This window comes from Drosophila sechellia, unplaced genomic scaffold (genome assembly GCF_004382195.2).
Source record: "Drosophila sechellia strain sech25 unplaced genomic scaffold, ASM438219v1 U_237, whole genome shotgun sequence".
Classification (NCBI taxonomy): Eukaryota; Metazoa; Arthropoda; class Insecta; order Diptera; family Drosophilidae; genus Drosophila; species Drosophila sechellia.
Window position 1 is genome coordinate 19,506 of NW_022611179.1, and position 14,539 is coordinate 34,044.

Sequence of the window (14,539 nt, forward strand, 5' to 3'; positions counted from 1 at the left end):
AATGAAATTGTTAGTTCACAATCGTTAGAAAATGCAATTCTTAGTCCAAAATCGTTAGAAAATGAAATTGTTAGTTCACAATCGTTAGAAAATGAAATTGTTAGTCCGAAATCGTTAGAAAATAAAATCGTTAATCAACAGCATAAAGAAACTCTCTATAAAATAGAAAGTATAATTTAAGAAACTCTGTACGAAATAGAAAGTATAATTTAAGAAACTCTGTTCGAAATAGAAAGTATAATTTAAGAAGCAATTGTAAAACAAAGAAAACAAACAAGAAGAAAAGAAAACCTAAAAAATGTTTATGACCGTTTAAAAGTATCTCTACTAAGAAGAATAAAATGAGAAACAGGACCCTTAGCTTTAAGAAACGTTAATTGTTATAAAATCCTACGATCGGGAGATCTAGTTGTCAGGACGGCCGAGTTGTAGTAGGCTGCTCCTTCTACCCTCTTCCTTTACTCTTAGTCATACATTCCTAGTCATACATACCTAATTATACATAGCCAATCTAGTCATAAGCTTATACATTCATACACCCATCCTTACTATATACATACATACAAATATTATCGAGAAACTTATCGACTGATCGACTCGCCACTCTGCAGAGAGCGCGGCAGTCAGTCGCTGTTGAACCAAGCTAGAGTACAGATCGAAATAAAAGAGACAATTGAAATAGTATTCGAATGTTAACTTCTGTAAACGGCGGCTAAAGATAATATAAAGCCAACTTCAATTCCAAACAAAATATCAACCAACCCCCAAAATAGACAAATGAATTACCAAACTAGACCCTTTGTACCCTTCCACCAACCATTCTATAATAACGTCCATCAACCCTATCACCAAGCACATTCTCATATGCCCAGGTTTAACCCAAACCCGGTTCCTCAATATCAACAAAGACCCATTTACCCACAACCTAACACATACCCATGTCACAAGTACGCAGACCAAACCCAGCTCTTAAAATATTTTTGACCAAAACGGATTTGGACCTAGCCAACCTAGCTAACATGACCACAACTTATCCTCAAAACTGAACGTACAAACCAATAACCCAACAAAAAGGCCGAGGCCATAAGACAGTGGACAGTCTAAAATGAGCACAGAAGAGCTAAGATACCAATAAGTAACGTCTAATCAACCCGAAAATCCTTATAATTATAACTACTATTATCCCTGCTATCCAGAATATTTTCAACCTCAGCCTTATCCCTACCAATGGAATTATACCCCAGAATCAATTCAGTATCTCCCTGAACAGAACTAAGACAATTCAGAGACAACAGAAGAGGAAAGACCAACCACAAATGACAACGAACCAGATGACCTTGAACAAGCAGAAAATTTTCGGTTAGTAGCCCCGGATCAAACCAATATATATTGATAAAACATAATGATACTGAATTGAAATGTCTAATCGATACAGGATCTACGATTAATATGCTCACGCGAAATATTTTTCAAACTCCAATACAAGAAACCAATCATCTAATCCACACTAGTAATGGCCCATTAATTATTAACACAGTTACGAATATACCACCTAATAACTACTTCCCTCCTCCACACTTCAAGAAAACTTGTTCCGACTAGAACACCTTAACGTAGAAGAAAAACTAAAATTAATTAACATACTGATAAAATACCAAGACATTCAATTTCACGAAGGTGACACGTTCACGTTCACAAACCAAGAAAAACATGTTATCAACACCACCAAAATCCCCGTCTACTCTAAAGTTTATAGTTTCCAACAGACATATGAATAACAACAATGAACAACAATATGAACAACAACAACAACAAAGTAATTCGCCGTACTGTATTCCCATTTGGGTCGTACCTAAAAAGCTAGATGATCCTGGACAGCAAAATCTCCGTATCGTAATAGACTATAGGAAATAACAATAAACGACAGATACCCCGCACCAAACATAGATGAAATATTAGGAAAACTAGGGAGGTCAAATTACTTCACAACAATAGATCTTGCAAAGGGCTTTCATCAGATAGAAATGGAAATAGCCAAATACGCCTTCTCTACAAAATATGGACACTACGAGTACACGCGAATGCCATTTGGGCTTAAAAATTCCCCCGCTACATTTCAACGATGTATGAATAATTTACTCTGTCCACTTTTAAATAAATGTTGTCTAGTATACCTAGACGACATCATAGTTTTCTCCACATCTTGAGAAGAACATCTTCAAGCCTACAGGCTGTTTTCGAATAATTATCACAGGCAAATTTAAAATTACAACTAAACAAATGTGAATTCTTAAAACAAGAGACAACTTTTTGACATGTTATCACTAAAGACGGGATTAAACCAAACCTGGATAAAATAAATGCTATAGTAAAATATTCGTTACCAAGAAAAACTAAAGAAATTAGAGCCTTTCTAGGACTCACAGGGTATTATAGGAAATTCATACCTAACTTTTCTGATATCGCCAAACTCCTGACCAAGTGCCTAAAGAAAGGTGCATTCCAAAAGTTAAAATGATTAATCTCTGAAGACCCGATCCTAAAAATACCGAATTTCGAGAGGAAATTTACATTAACAACAGATGCCAGCAATGTAGCTTTAGGAGCTGTTCTATCACAAGACGGACACCCTGTTAGCTACATTAGCAGAACATTAAATGAACATGAAGTCAATTATAGCACCATAGAAAAAGAATTATTAGCAATAGTTTGGGCCACTAAAAATTTCCGAAACTTTCTGTTAGGACGACATTTCGAAGTAGATTCTGACCATCAACCATTGGATCACCATTTGAGTTGTATTGACATTTATTTTAAATTCGCCAACCTTGAGCAGATAAAAACAAAAGATTGGATAGAATGTAAAAATGCTCTAACGCTCATATTCAATCAGTTGGGAAAACCTAAAATCCTAAAAGCAGACAGAGATGGCGCATTTTCTAGATTAGACCTCTAACGTTGGCTCGAAACTGAAAATGTAGAATTACAACAAAAACCGGTATTGCAGATATAGAAAGGCTCCACAAAACGATAAACGAAAAAATCCGTATTATAAAAAATTCCGATGACAATGAAGCTAAACTCAGTAAAATAGAAACGATCCTTTACATTTACAACCACAAAAACAAACACGACACTACTGGACAAACTCATGCCCACATATTTATTTATGCTGGACAACCAATTTTAGATACACAACACAACAAAGAAATTTAAATCAACGAAATAAACAAAGACCGAACAAAATACAACGTCGACACTAGATATAGAAAGGGACCGTTGCAAAAACGGAAATTAGAAAACCCTTTTAAATTAACAAGGAACGTCGAACAAACTGACTAAGAAGACCATTACAAAATCACCAATAAACACATTACTACAAGACCCAATTTAAGAAACAGAAAAAAATTAATAAACTTCCCATTCCCCCCATTGGCCCCCTGGTTCAATATAATACCCCTCCTCACGTTTACAAAAGTATGCCAAACCCAACCACTTCAAATCAACAACATTGATACTAATAATGGATACCTCTTATTTTCCCATAAATCATTTCAAATCCCTTCAGAATACGAACATCATTGTCTTCAATGATCAACCTTTCCGAGATAGATAACCTAACCCACTATTTTAACAATAAAATATCTAATTACACTAACATTCCCCAAATATAACTTTTATACAATAAAATGCGAAGTGAACTTGGCGGAATAACTTTACACCAGACAAATAGACAGAATTTAAATATTTATTTGGAACACTAAACCAATATTCAATTTCATCCCTACAACAGTCAAACAGATAATTAAATATGTAGAGCCAAACAATATCCTTACTCGGAATATAAAAAATATTTTTATAGAACAAGATTGCCAAGAAATAAATAAAAATGTAACACTTAACGGCAACAAAATAATAACAATAAAACAATTTAAAATCAAAATAGAAAAAATAACGTTAAACGAAAACCAGCTAAATCACGAAATAAATCTAACACCATTGTACACAGCCATTGAATTAATAAAAATAAAACCAATAGAACATAAAGACAATGTAAAACTAATATCAAATAATAATATTACAGTCTCTATTATCGTATCACTCATTAGCCTCACATTTTTGTATAGTTTGTATCTACTTAAAACTAAAAATAACAAAAACAATTATTGAAATACAAGATACAAAGATACATTACAAGGGAGGGAAGTAGCATAATATACTTCACATATTACGCTTACAAGCATTGTACATACAATCTTGCACATGCAAAAACACATGAAACCAATTCAACTTTTTGCTTACATATCGTTCTTTTGTACACATATAGAAAAATCAAACCCCACATCCACAAATACACTGACTAGACATTCCCGCTTCTCGCGACTCACTTCGAGCCGATCAAAACTCTGTACAGTCTTAAGCTGACATTCCTGGAATAAAGACGTTCACCGAAATTGTTCGTGTTTCATTTTAAAGTTTTTTCAGCGTTGATCTTTGTCTTTGTTATTGACGGATCATTTATTCGACTAACAAATTAATAAATACGTAAGTATATGTATGTATATATATATACAAATGTATTATTCTCGACTTTTTATTTTAGCTTGTTATTAACCATCAAAGACATATCCATTTCAATGCTGTTTTGTGTTTGGGCGAATAAGCTATGGTTATATATAAATAATATTGTGAAATACAATTATTTAATATTGTCAGACTATCATGAGATAAAATGGCACTTGGTTGTTTTCTTTTTATGTCTCTTTATTGTAAGAACAACTGCACACTCTCTTCATAAATCAAGTTACTCTGCGTAGATCATATTTACACATACGAGGCCACATACCACAAAGCTACAAATAGAATGTAGCTTAGCTGCAATTGAGCGACTCATCATCTCTCTACATATAAATTCATAAATTCAGTTTTGCAAACACTTTCAACTAAAAATTAATATTATTCATAAGAAATTCAAAAATATCACTAAACTTAGTTAAATTTTATTAAATGATACATCATATCACGAGTCCCAGTTCAGTCTGGTTGCTCTGGTATTCAGTTTTGCAAACAATTTCAACTAAAAATTAATATTATTCATAAGAAATTCAAAATTATCACTAAACTTAGTTAAATTTTATTAAATGATACATTATATCACGAGTCCCAGTTCAGTCTGGTTCCTCTGTAGTTTGATCTAAGAATCTAATGCTTTAAATCATTCTGTAAGTCCAAGTCCACTCCTCAATGTAATGAATCTATCAAATGGTAATGGCTTAGTTAGTATATCATCAAGTTGTAAATATATTGTTGTTGTTTAGATTGTATTAGTTGTAAGTTTATTTTCAACTTGTTTTATTGAAAATTATATTTAATATCTATTCTAGTTCTCTTATGGTTAGTTATTTGCAATATTAATACAACCTTCATTATCTTCATATATATCTTTTGGGCCTGTTAATTCTAGTTTAATTTTTACCAATAAAGACTTGAGCCATATGGCTTCTCTAACACCTTCAAATAAGGCCAGGCTTCGGTGGATGAAGCTGCAACAGATTTTTGCTTCATTGTGCTCCATGAAATTAAAAAACTTTCAAACTTTTTAAATAAATATCCAGTAGTACTACGTCTGTCTGTCTCCTTTCCTGCCCAGTCAGAATTAGCATATCCAATAAGAATATTACTAATTTTTAGAATTAGAATTTACTAACTTTTCTCAAATTTCAATCCCAAATCAACAGTTCCTTTTAAATACCTAAAAACTCTTTTAAGACAAAGCCATAACTCCTTATTGTTGTTATTCGAATATCGACCTAAAATACTTATTTTTGTACTTAAGTCTGGGCGAGTACATATAATGTACACATGATGTACATCAAACAACCAATCAAGTTTCTACATTGTACCTCACATGATTCTATAGACTGTAGAGCCTCATAGTTTAGTTTGCTTGGGAGAGGTGTATTAACTGCATTACAGTCTTCCATATTAAACTTTCTCAACACATTCTTTATATATGCCGATTGACTGAGACATATCTGACTTTTATTTCTATCAATTTTAATTCAGATAAAATATCTAACTTCTTTTAAATCAGTCATTTTAAATTTATTTAGAAGGTATGATTTAAATTTAGACATAGCTTCGGGTTTACTAGTGGCAATTATTACATAGTCCACATATAATAAAATATAGATATTATCTGAGAAATTTCACTTATCTAAAATACAATAAACTTTTAGATTTTCAAATCCAACATCTTTTAGCACATTTTCAAAAACTTCAAACCAGCATCTTGCAGCTTGTTTAGCTTTATTAAGCTTACATACTGCATTCTCATCGCAATATGGCAACCCTCTTGGAACCTTCATTTCATCTTTCGGTTTTGAAAGAACCAACAAAAACCGAAAACTGTAAATTCGTGCAACTGGTGCAAATGTCTCAACATAGTCAGTCATATATTCTTGTGTAAAACCTCGTGCTACTAGTCTTGCTTTATACTTTACTAAGTTTCCAAACTCATCTTGTTTAATACTAAAAACACATTTACAATCTACTATGTTTTTATTATTAGGCTTCTTTTTATTTCATCACCAGTTTCTATAACTACCATAGATCGGCATTCTTTAGACATGTGGAATTTTCACTAAGTTGTACATTTATTCTAGAATCAACAGATTCATCATTTTCGATCATTGGAAAATTTGACTCTACATTATCTTTATTAGAAGAATCATCAATACTTTTAGGTTGAACCTTCGAGTCTTCTTCTTATTCAACTTTGACTTTAAGATGTTTATTTTGTCCACCAAAACATCCCTAGCTGTCATAAATTTTCTAGGTTAACTAATTTTAAATTGATATGAGCCTCAATCTTGCCGATAAAATCTTTAAATACAGAGAATACATCTGATTTATATGTTAATAGATATGTCACACAGTAATGTGTGTATTCATCAATAAAAACAACGTAATATTTTTTATTATCGAGTCCACAGACTCGGAATCCTGCAAATCTGGATGCGAGGGAGAGGCCTAGCAACAGCGAAGACGGCTGCGATGCAAAAGTCAAGGGCGTTCAGGTTAAACGTGCGAGAAAGGGGAAATAACGGGATCTCCGCAGCCTATAAAGGGACGGCGCAAGTGAAGCTTGAGTCAGTCAGTAATAACAATAATAAGTAGAACGCGCGTGGAAGGGAACACTGAGTCAGAACGTACGGGGATGGAGATCGTGAGTGAGAACGAGCGGAGAAGTTAGTGAAGAGCAAAATGTGGAAGTGTCGGGCAGCAACAGTCCCGCATTACACGGAAGGACAAGCAATGCATGTGGAGAGTGGAGGAACAAGGACCTGGAAATTTAGAAGACCAATTAAATTATGTGGGGTGGCAGCTTTGTGAGATTTGTGGGACACAAAAATTGCCCTGCGTCTATTCTGAATCTGAGATCAAGACGTTCATACGGACAGACGGACGGACGGACAGACGGACATGGGCAGATCGACTCGGCTATTGACCCTGGTCCATTTCAATGCTATTTTGTGTCTGGGCGAATAAGCTATGGTTATCTATAAATATTATTGTGAAATACAATTATTTAATATTGTCAGACTATCATGAGATAAAATGGCACTTGGTTGTTTTCTTTTTATGTCTCTAAACTTAGTTAAATTTTATTAAATGATACATCATATCACGAGTCCCAGTTCAGTCTGGTTGCTCTGGTATTCAGTTTTGCAAACAATTTCAACTAAAAATTAATATTATTCATAAGAAATTCAAAATTATCACTAAACTTAGTTAAATTTTATTAAATGATACATTATATCACGAGTCCCAGTTCAGTCTGGTTCCTCTGTAGTTTGATCTAAGAATATAATGCTTTAAATCATTCTGTGAGTCCAAGTCCACTTCTCAATGTAATGAATCTTGCAAATGGTAATGGCTTAGTTAGTATATCATCAAGTTGTAAATATATTGTTGTTGTTTAGCTTGTATAAGTTGTAAGTTTATTTTCAATTTGTTCTATTGTAAAATTATATTTAATGTCTATTCTAGTTCTCTTATGGCAAGTTATTTGCAATATTAATAAAACCTTCATTATCTTCATATATACCTTTTGGACCTGTTAGTTCTAGTTTAATTTTTACCAATAAAGACTTGAGCCATATGGCTTCTCTAACACCTTCAAAAAAGGCCATGTACTCTGCTACGGTGGATGAAGCTGCAACAGATTTTTGCTTCATTGTGCTCCATGAAATTAAACAACTTTCAAACTTTTTAAATAAATATCCAGTAGTACTACGTCTGTCTGTCTCCTTCCCTGCCCAGTCAGAATTAGCATATCCAATAAGAATATTACTAATTTTTAGAATTAGAATTTACTAACTTTTCTCAAATTTCAATCCCAAATCAACAGTTCCTTTTAAATACCTAAAAACTCTTTTAAGACAAAGCCATAACTCCTTATTGTTGTTATTCGAATATCGACCTAAAATACTTATTTTTGTACTTAAGTCTGGGCGAGTACATATAATGTACACATGATGTACATCAAACAACCAATCAAGTTTCTACATTGTACCTCACATGATTCTATAGACTGTAGAGCCTCATAGTTTAGTTTGCTTGGGAGAGGTGTATTAACTGCATTACAGTCTTCCATATTAAACTTTCTCAACACATTCTTTATATATGCCGATTGACTGAGACATATCTGACTTTTATTTCTATCAATTTTAATTCAGATAAAATATCTAACTTCTTTTAAATCAGTCATTTTAAATTTATTTAGAAGGTATGATTTAAATTTAGACATAGTTTCAGGTTTACTAGTGGCAATTATTACATAGTCCACATATAATAAAATATAGATATAATCTGATAAATTTAACTTATCTAAAATACAATTAACTTTTCGATTTTCAAATCCAACATCTTTTAGCACATTTTCAAAAACTTCAAACCAGCATCTTGCAACTTGTTTAAGGCCATAAATAGCTTTATTAAGCTTACATACTGCATTCTCATCGCAATACCTGGCAACCCTCTTGGAACCTTCATGTAGATTTCATCTTTTGGTTTTGGAAGAACCAACAAAAACCGAAAACTGGAAATTCGTGCAACTGGTGCAAATGTCTCAACATAGTCAGTCATATATTCTTGTGTAAAACCTCGTGCTACTAGTCTTGCTTTATACTTTACTAAGTTTCCAAACTCATCTTGTTTAATACTAAAAACACATTTACAATCTACTATGTTTTTATTATTAGGCTTCTGCACCAAACTCCATCCAAACTGATCCAAAAAGATCAGTCATCACGAAATTTCATCAAATGTATAGTTTAGGTTTACCTTTATTTCTTTCACTGCGTCTGATTTCTTGCTCACTTTTGTTACCGTTTATTTCATCACCAGTTTCTATAACTAGATCGGCATTCTTTAGACATTTGGAATTTTCACTAAGTTGTACATTTATTCTAGAATCAACAGATTCATCATTTTCCATCATTGGAAAATTTAACTCTACATTATCTTTATAAGAAGAATCATCAATACTTTTTGTTTGAACCTTCGAGTCTTCTTCTTATTCAACTTTGACTTTAAGATGTTTATTTTGTCCACCACAACATCCCTAGCTGTCATAAATTTTCTAGGTTAACTAATTTTAAATTGATATGAGCCTCACTCTTGGCGATAAAATCCTAAAAATACCGAATTTCGAGAAGAAATTGACATTAACAACAGATGCCAGCAATGTAGCTTTAGGAGCTGTTCTATCACAAGACGGACACCCTGTTAGCTACATTAGCAGAACATTAAATGAACATGAAGTCAATTATAGCGCCATAGAAAAAGAATTATTAGCAATGGTTTGGGCCACTAAAAATTTCCGAAACTTTCTGTTAGGGCGACATTTCGACATTTAGTTACACAAACTAAAAGAACCTAATTCAAAGTTAACAAGATGGAAAATTAGACTTTCGGAATATGACTTCGACATAAAATATATAAAACGAAAGGAAAATTACGTAGCAAACGCACTTTCTAGAGTAAAGATAGAACAAACATTTTTTGGTGAATCTAGGACAGTAGGACAGTAACAATTTGATGGGACTATCAGAGAAAGCTATTAATCAATATAAAAGGCAAATCATCTTTACTAAAGGTTCCAATAGTACAGAAATAGAAATTTACTTCAAAAAACAAATTATACACCTTTCTTATGAAGAAATAACCCTCGAAATAGCCAAACCATATCTACTCGACTATTTCTGTTCAAAAAACAGCGCTCTTTACATCGAAAGCGATGCAGATTTCGAAGTAATTCAAAAAGCTTATAAGGAGACAATGAATCCAAGATATACAAAAATTTTCCGAAGCCTCATCTTACTAAAAAACATTCACACGTACGCAAATTTCAAAGAACTAATTCTAAACACACATGAAAAACTCTTACACCCCGGAATACAGAAAACTGTAAAACTTTTCAGCGAAACATACTAGTTCCCAAATAGCCAACTCCTCATGCAAAATATAATTAACGAATGTCAAGTTTGTAACTTAGCAAAAACAGAACATCGAAATATAAAAATGCCAATGAAAATCACCCCTAAACCCGAACATTGCCGCGATAAATTTGTAATAGATATCTACTCCTCTGAAGGGATCAGTATTTGAGTTGTATTGACATTTATTCTAAATTCGCCAACCTTGAGCAGATAAAAACAAAAGATTGGATAGAATGTAAAAATTCTCTAACGCGCATATTCAATCAGTTGGGAAAACCTAAAATCTTAAAAGCAGACAGAGATGTCGCATTTTCTAGATTAGACCTCAAACGTTGGCTCTAAACTGAAAATGTGTTGCAGATATAGAAAGGCTCCACAAAACGATAAACGAAAAAATCCGTATTATAAAAAATTCCGATGACAATGAAGCTAAACTCAGTAAAATAGAAACGATCCTTTACATTTACAACCACAAAACCAAACATGACACTACTGGACAAACTCATGCCAACATATTTATTTATGCTGGACAACCAATTTTAGGTACACAACACAACAAAGAAATTTAAATCAACGAAATAAACAAAGACCGAACAAAATACAACGTCGACACTAGATATAGAAAGGGACCGTTGCAAAAAGGGAAATTAGAAAACCCTTTTAAATTAACAAGGAACGTCGAACAAACTGACGAAGACCATTACAAAATCACCAATAGAAATAGAGAAACGCATTACTACAAGACCCAATTTAAGAAACAGAAAAAATTTAATAAACTTCCCATTCCCCCCATTGGCCCCCTGGTTCAATATAATACCCCTCCTCACGTTTACAAAAGTATGCCAAACCCAACAACTTCAAATCAACAACATTGATACTAATCATGGATACCTCTTATTTTCCCATAAATCATTTCAAATCCCTTCAGAATACGAACATCATTGTCTTCAATGATCAACCTTTCCGAGATAGATAACCTAACCCACTATTTTAACAATAAAATATCTAATTACACTAACATTCCCCAAATATAACTTTTATACAATAAAATGCGAAGTGAACTTGGCGGAATAACTTTACACCAGACAAATAGACAGAATTTAAATATTTATTTGTAACACTAAACCAATATTCAATTTCATCCCTACAACAGTCAAACAGATAATTAAATATGTAGAGCCAAATAATATCCTTACTTGGAATATAAAAAATATTTTTATAGAACAAGATTGCCAAGAAATAAATAAAAATGTAACACTTAACGGCAACAAAATAATAACAATAAAACAATTTAAAATCAAAATAGAAAAAATAACGTTAAACGAAAACCAGCTAAATCACGAAATAAATCTAACACCATTGTACACAGCCATTGAATTAATAAAAATAAAACCAATAGAACATAAAGACAATGTAAAACTAATATCAAATAATTATATTACAGTCTCTATTATCGTATCACTCATTAGCCTCACATTTTTGTATAGTTTGTATCTACTTAAAACTAAAAATAACAAAAACAATTATTGAAATACAAGATACAAAGATACATTACAAGGGAGGGAAGTAGCATAATATGCTTCACATATTACGCTTACAAGCATTGTACATACAATCTTGCACATGCAAAAACACATGAAACCAATTCACCTTTTTGCTTACATATCGTTCTTTTGTACACATATAGAAAAATCAAACCCCACATCCACAAATACACTGACTAGACATTCCCGCTTCTCGCGACTCACTTCGAGCCGATCAAAACTCTGTACAGTCTTAAGCTGACATTCCTGGAATAAAGACGTTCACCGAAATTGTTCGTGTTTCATTTTAAAGTTGTTTCAGCGTTGATCTTTGTCTTTGTTATTGACAGATCATTTATTCGACTAACAAATTAAAAACTACGTAAGTATTTTAGCTTGTTATTAACAATCAAAGACATATCCATTTCAATGCTGTTTTGTGTCTGGGCGAATAAGCTATGGTTATCTATAAATATTATTGTGAAATACAAATGTTTAATATTGTCAGACTATCATGAGATAAAATGGCACTTCGTTGTTTTCTTTTTATGTCTCTTTATTGTAAGAACAACTGCACACTCTCTTCATAAATCAAGTGACTCTGCATAGATCATATTTACACATACGAGGCCACATACCACAAAGCTACAAATAGAATGTAGCTTAGCTGCAATTGAGCGACTCATCATCTCTCTACATATAAATTCATAAATTCAGTTTTGCAAACACTTTTAACTAAAAATTAATATTATTCATAAGAAATTCAAAAATATCACTTAGGTAAATTTTATTAAATGATACATCATATCACGAGTCCCAGTTCAGTCTGGTTGCTCTGGTATTCGGTTTTGCAAACAATTTATACTAAAAATTAATAATATTCATAAGAAATTCAAAATTATTACTAAACTTAGTTAAATTTTTATTAAATGATACATTATATCACGAGTCCCAGTTCAGTCTGGTTCCTCTGTAGTTTGATCTAAGAATATAATGCTTTAAATCATTCTGTGAGTCCAAGTCCACTTCTCAATGTAATGAATCTTGCAAATGGTAATGGCTTAGTTAGTATATCATCAAGTTGTAAATATATTTTTTTGTTTAGCTTGTATTAGTTGTAAGTTTATTTTCAATTTGACTATTGTAAAATTATATTTAATGTCTATTCTAGTTCTCTTATGGCAAGTTATTTGCAATATTAATACAACCTCCATTATCTTCATAGATATCTTTTGGACCTGTTAATTCTAGTTTAATTTTTACCAATAAAGACTTGAGCCATATGGCTTCTCTAACACCTTCAAATAAGGCCAGGCTTCGGTGGATGAAGATGCAACAGATTTTTGCTTCATTGTGCTCCATGAAATTAAACAACTTTCAAACTTTTTAAATAAATATCCAGTAGTACTACGTCTTTCTGTCTCCTTTCCTGCCCAATCTAAATTAGCATATCCAATAAGAAAATTACTAATTTTTAGAATTAGAATTTACTAACTTTTCTCAAATTTCAATCCCAAATCAACAGTTCCTTTTAAATACCTAAAAACTCTTTTAAGACAAAGCCATAACTCCTTATTGTTGTTATTCGAATATCGACCTAAAATACTTATTTTTGTACTTAAGTCTGGGCGAGTACATAACATGATGTACATCAAACAACCAATCAAGTTTCTACATTGTACCTCACATGATTCTATAGACTGTAGAGCCTCATAGTTTAGTTTGCTTGGGAGAGGTGTATTAACTGCATTACAGTCTTCCATATTAAACTTTCTCAACACATTCTTTATATATGCCGATTGACTGAGACATATCTGACTTTTATTTCTATCAATTTTAATTCAGATAAAATATCTAACTTCTTTTAAATCAGTCATTTTAAATTTATTTAGAAGGTATGATTTAAATTTAGACATAGTTTCGGGTTTACTAGTGGCAATTATTACATAGTCCACATATAATAAAATATAGATATTATCTGAGAAATTTCACTTATCTAAAATACAATAAACTTTTAGATTTTCAAATCCAACATCTTTTAGCACATTTTCAAAAACTTCAAACCAGCATCTTGCAGCTTGTTTAGCTTTATTAAGCTTACATACTGCATTCTCATCGCAATATGGCAACCCTCTTGGAACCTTCATTTCATCTTTCAGTTTTGAAAGAACCAACAAAAACCGAAAACTGTAAATTCGTGCAACTGGTGCAAATGTCTCAACATAGTCAGTCATATATTCTTGTGTAAAACCTCGTGCTACTAGTCTTGCTTTATACTTTACTAAGTTTCCAAACTCATCTTGTTTAATACTAAAAACACATTTACAATCTACTATGTTTTTATTATTAGGCTTCTTTTTATTTCATCACCAGTTTCTATAACTAGATCGGCATTCTTTAGACATGTGGAATTTTCACTAAGTTGTACATTTATTCTAGAATCAACAGATTCATCATTTTCCATCATTGGAAAATTTGACTCTACATTATCTTTATTAGAAGAATCATCAA